This window comes from Octopus bimaculoides, chromosome 14, assembly GCF_001194135.2.
Source record: "Octopus bimaculoides isolate UCB-OBI-ISO-001 chromosome 14, ASM119413v2, whole genome shotgun sequence".
Lineage (NCBI taxonomy): Eukaryota > Metazoa > Mollusca > Cephalopoda > Octopoda > Octopodidae > Octopus > Octopus bimaculoides.
The window spans coordinates 13,949,720-13,955,855 of record NC_068994.1 but is presented as its reverse complement, the minus strand read 5'-3'; the positions used below and the strand labels follow the sequence as shown (position 1 = coordinate 13,955,855).

Sequence of the window (6,136 nt, the reverse complement as noted above, 5' to 3'; positions counted from 1 at the left end):
TATATATATATATATATATATATAAAATCAAAGACTGGAATTGGAAATTGTAGTTGTAATACCCATGCCAGTGGCACGTAAAAAGCACCATCTGAACGTGGCTGATGCCAGGGTCGCCTTGACTGGCTTCCATGCCGGTGGCATGTAAAAAGCACCAGCCAATCATGGCCATCGCCAGCCTCCTCTGGCCCCTTTGTTGGTGGCACGTAAAAAGCACCCACTATACTCACAGAGTGGTTGGCATTAGGAAGGGCATCCAGCTGTAGAAACACTGCCAGATCAAACTGGAGCTTGGTGCAGCCTCCTGGTTTCCCAGACCCTGCTAGAACCGTCAAACCCATGCTAGCATGGAAATCAGATGTTAAACGATGATGATGATGATGATTTTTAAAAATAATACCTTAAACTCCAGTCTTTGATTTAATGTATTCTTACTCAGCAGCCACGTACTTGGCCTGGAATTTCAGCTTGCATGGATAGTTTTATTCTTAAAGATAAAGCATTTACAGGTATGCAATTGATTGCCAGTATTACAGAAATGCTTCCTGAAAATACAGCTTGACTTTTCATCCCTTTTATTTGCTATACACAGACACATCATCATCATCATTTAACATGTTTTCCATGCTGGCATGGGTTAGATGGTTTGCCTGATACTAGTAAGCCAGAGAACTGCACAGACTCCAGTTGTCTGCTGGACATTCTTCCTAATGCCAACCACTTTACAGAGTGTACTGGGTATATTTTACAAGTCACTGGCACAAACGCACACGCATACATATAAAACAATGTATATGTGCATGTGTGCTTACATAATGGTTGTAAATGGGTGTCACCATCATATAAGCAGTGTCATTCATTTCTAGTTTTCTGTGAAAATATATCAAGCTACAATGAAATTTTACCTTGCTTAGAAACAAGGGTGACAACAGAAAAGACATCCAGTTGTAGAAAATGTGCTTCAACAAATTCTACCTTACTCATGCAAGCATAGAAAAGAAGATATTTAAACTATGATGATCACACTGGAATGTCCTCTCACTGGTTTACTCTGTGATGAATTACCCCTCAGAGGGGAACTTTCCCCACAGTTCATTCATGCATGCATGTATGTAACCAATAGGCTTCTTTCAGTTTCCATCTACCAAATCTATTCATAAAGTTCTGGTTGGCCTGAAGCTGTAGTAGAAAACACTTGCCCCCAAGCTACCATGAAGTTTGGGAAGCAAACTTCTTAACCATGCACTGAAATAATCAAGGGTCAATCCGAAGACCATCTGTCCATCTGTATCCAGACACAATCATATATTGACATACACATACATGATTTTAAAAACAGTTACACAAAATAATATAACTTTTTACTATGATATCAGTTTGGAGTATATTTACTGAAATCAGAAAAAAGGTACATACACAGAAGTGCGTACATACTCTTTTGACATTGTTGCATACAAGCATGGCTAGGACACAATAATATTGATTGCTTTCGACAAGGCACAAGGCCGAATGTTTCATTTGTGGTTAGTCAATTAAATTGATTGCAATATATTACTGGCACTTATTTTAACAACCTGAGTAGGAATTCAACAGTGAACAGTGAGGTATTAAACCAGCAACATTAAAGCTTTCAATCTGAAATTTTCCAGTCCCATCCATTTCCATGATTCTCAAGAAATAACATAATTAAAGCACCAGAGTCATGAATTCTAAGAAATGCTACCAGAAGCAAATATAAGAACCAGCCACACTGATAAAATATTTAGGTCATCAAATCTACTAGATTTCCTATGAATTTAAAAACAATTGTTTCACAGAAATCTTCACTCCACCACAGATATACAGAATATATTTATTTTCCTTCTTGTGGTGCACTGCTACAAAATATACAACCACCAAACCTCATCAATAAAATAGTCACCATCAAAATTCTCTATGACTCCTAAAAGGTGATGGCTTCATTTATAGTTTCAAATCTCATAAAATTTATATATTTCTCAACAATATTCAATATTCATGTGATATGTATTTCTGTTTCAAATTAATGAATATTAAAAATTTTTCAGTCATTGACAGGTTTTTTTAAAAAAAAATGTTTGCTTTCTTTTTAAAGTTCTATTTGTTATTTTCAAAAGTAAAAAATAACATTAAAAAGTCACATGTTATCTAGAAGACACCTTATTCAAAGATGGACATGACTCTTGTGTAGTTCATTTCCTGAAACTCTGTTGATGCTCTTTGGCTGATATCTCATCTTAGAACAACTACATAGTAAGTTGGAGTGATTTCTTCATAACCTCGTCTTAATATGTGCTCATAATATAATTCACATATATTATCTTCTCATAACATAATCTCAGGTTAATCTTTTCTGAAAAAAGACATAGACATACTTAAATATTTTTCTGTTAACTGGTGTTAGACCAATTCCTAGTATGCTCATCAATATATTTTTAACTTTCCACAGACACCATGAACTTCTCAAATTCTTTTTTTGATCTACTAGAAAATTTCTTCCCATACTTCTAAATTTGTTTTATTTGCATGAGAATTCATGTGGATTTGTAAAGATTTGTTCTCTGAGAACTCGCTCCCACATATCAAGCAGTAGTACTGTTCGTCTTTTGAACTTGTCTTGCTGGACAGCTTTGTTGATGTGTCTGTCTTTGGACTTTCTGGCAAATCACACTCAGATACAGCTTTTTTCATGTGCATGAAAATATGTGAGTCTAACTGTGATTTTTTAGAAAATTTCTTTTCACAAAAGTGACACTGGTAAGGTCTCTCTCCTGTATGTATTCGTTTGTGAATTTTGCAACTGTAATTCTGTGAGAAAGATTTCTTACATATATCACACTGGAATGGTCTCTCACCAGTGTGAGTTCGCATGTGTATTTTAAGGCTGTAGTTCTGTGAAAAGCTCTTCCCACATGTTGAACAATGGTATGGAGTCTCTCCTGTGTGTGTTCTTATGTGTCTTTTAAGGCTACTTGCTTCACTCAAGTTCAGTCCACAAACTTCACAGAAGTTTTTAATTTCCTTTGAAGAATCCATTCCAGGCTTAGCTGAAGTTTCAAAATTTCACAATTTTAAATCTTAAAGTAAGATTAGATGTGCTGGATTGGTTACTGGAGATAACAGCAAGATACACAACTAAACAAATTCAAATAGTTTTTAATTAGTCTTTCCTTCAGTGGGGTTTTTGTTTGACTTACGCTCCATCATATCTTCAAGGGATCGTCAAAATTTCAGTAGACATTTTGACGTTAATATGTAGATTACTGAGATAGGTGAACACTTCTTAAAGTAAGACCAGACATGTTAAACCTGAAAGTAAATTAAACAAAAAATTAACATATAATATAAATGGCTTCATTTCTAATCAAACAACACCACCACCGACAATGTTATGATTACACTATAATAGTCTGTGTGTGAAAGAGAGAAAGAACCTTTGTGTAGTCACTCAGCATGTTAGAAACAGCAGCCACACCTTCCTCAAACCGCACTTTACTATTTTGAAAAAAGGAAGGACACACTGAATGATGCAGTCCAAGATTCATTATGTAAAACCAGAAAGTAAATTAAACTGGGTTCCTTCATAATCTACTACGATCACCACATTACACAAGTATCTACGTTGTCGCTTACTTACCCTGCTAAAAGTAGCAGCCAAATCTCTCTAAAATCGCACGCTACAATTTAAAACAAAATAATGGACATGCTGAATAAAGTGGCTTCTGACACACTATATCTGAAAAGAGGGATGGTCACAGTTAGAATAGCTTTCATTATGGGGCTAAACAACGCTGAGCCAACAAGGGAGTTCCTATACACCTGCTTGATGTGTTACAAGTAACAGTAAAATCTCTCTTCAATCAGGTCTTACTTCAATAAAGTAATATGACAAGGGAGGATACTCCTAAATACACTGTACGAAATAAAAGACGTGATGGTCACAACTATAAAGTCTTTGAAAAATACGAATCAAAGTCGCGAGATGCCCTCTAAGTGGTCGCTTGACCTGCAAGAGATAGCAACCGATCCTCTCTCTCAAACCACACCTTACCTTTAAAAATCAACAACAAAACAACACCGAAGGATGCGTACGATAATGTATTCTAGATACTATGCCAGAAGAAAAGATGGGATGGTATAGGCATGGCAGGAATGCGATCAGTCTGCTCGATCAGAAAACAAAACAAAATGAAGCAAATCTAATTCATTCAATCAAAAAATTGTGTAACCAACGTTTCAACTGTATCGTCAATAACAGTCACTGATACGTTATGACTGTATACATTTAGTTTACATACCTAAAACGAAGGTACATCCAATCTTAGCCTAACAACAAATGCATACATACAGAGCACCGTTATAAATCCTAATACACGCGCGCGTGCATTGGGATTTCAGTTTCGCTTAAACAGCTTGTTTGGTGAAACTTTAAGTCCCAATCAAAATAGATTTTGTTCTAATTTTTAGCATTAAATTCTTCCCTCCACATCAAATGTTCTGTTGTTATTCTTACAATTCAACAAATCATTTTAAGCAAGCTATTACCATTAGAAAAATAAAAAATAAAAAATTGACACACACACACACACACACATGCGCGTGCGACAAGCAAAAAGAAAACGAGTTTTATCTGACGACTAGTTTAAAAAAAAGTTAGCGCTCTTTTTAATTATTATTTATTTTTATTGTGATACGAAGCTAAATTTATAGGATTAAGAAAGCGGAAGAAACTATACGCTATGTTGCTGGTACTGGTTTTAATCATCCTGCCTACCTAAGTTATATATAAAAACAAACAAAAAAAGCAGTCGATCCCCACCCACCAGTTGGACCGAATTAAAAACAACGAAACATCGACACAGATGTAACACATCAAGTACAGTACTATAAGCCTCTCAACGTTACACCCATCAAATATCTAATTACGCATATAACGAATATTATTATTATTATATAAATATATATTTTAATTATATGTAAACAAAGCATACGCAACATCGCAGCAATACTAGATGAAGGAGAGAAAATATATAGAATTTACAAGTAGTGATGGGATTCGGTTTTTTAAAAATAAAAAGTCTTCGAGGAAAATTCGTGCATTCAATAAAGAAAAACACAGGTAAAGAGATGTTAACTAACCGACAAGAACCTGTTTTGTTAATCTGTTGACGCTGAGAAAGATCAGAAGATGAAAATTTCAGTTGTTGCAGAATGACGATACGAAACTACCAGAAAGCTAATAAGTCTTGTCAGCAATAAGAAGAAAAACTACTAATTAGTTCTAAAAATATATTATAATTGAATTTAGTAATTTTGAGGAACAGATACTGACCAGAGAGGAAAATTATGTCTATTTTAAACCATTCAAATAATTAGGGGCTGGGGTAACTAACTGTAGTTTCGTAAATCATAAAATTACTTTTTGTGTTTGTCTTAGTATTCTGTTATAATTCCATATGAGAATATTAAGAGACCCTTAGTACTTCACTATTTTATCGACCTCAGAATGAGCAAAAACAATGTCAATCTCAGCGGGATTTGAACTCAAAACATAAAGGGACATAACTAAATGTGTTCCATATATTGATTCTTTTACCAAACCACCGCATGTGTTTTGTTTCATGCTGCATAGCAACAACACTGGATGAGATGAAATTGGTGTAGTTATGATTGAGCACTGAAAACAAAATAGCTGCATCGATTAGCTATTGTTGTCAAGTGGTTCAAGCTTGTTGGTGTTAAATTCCAGTCAACGTTGATCAAATAAATGTATGATCCGAACCATCACACTTTGTTTGCAATCGCTGTTATAAGGGCTTCTGACCCCCGGTGTTTACTGGTCTCGTAACTCTTCAACTCAGGCACTCGACCCACTCGCCTCTCCACCCCTCTGGCCATCCTTATTTCGTCCATCATCACTCTGCCACCCGGCACTAACTACTATGTCTAGTCTTACCTTCTCAGAACAACATCCTTCTGGAATCTCCTCTCTGCTTGTGTCTTTCCTATGGGTCTTGATATGTAACAGTTTAACGACATCACAGAGCTTGCAAAGCTCATAGGCAATGTCCCTTCTTCCAGACTCAACAAATGTGTGTGTGTGTATATATATATATAT

The 6,136-nt window shown here is 35.5% G+C and overlaps 1 long non-coding RNA gene across 1 annotated transcript; it reads right to left on the bottom strand.

Moving 5' to 3' along the window:
* Positions 1–1,372: 1,372 nt before the first annotated feature.
* LOC128249364 (uncharacterized) lies at positions 1,373–5,546 on the bottom strand. The gene is made up of 2 exons (XR_008265465.1): positions 5,158–5,546; positions 1,373–3,327 (listed from the first exon to the last, which is right to left on the bottom strand). It is a non-coding gene; the product is annotated as an uncharacterized LOC128249364 (long non-coding RNA).
* Positions 5,547–6,136: the final 590 nt, after the last annotated feature.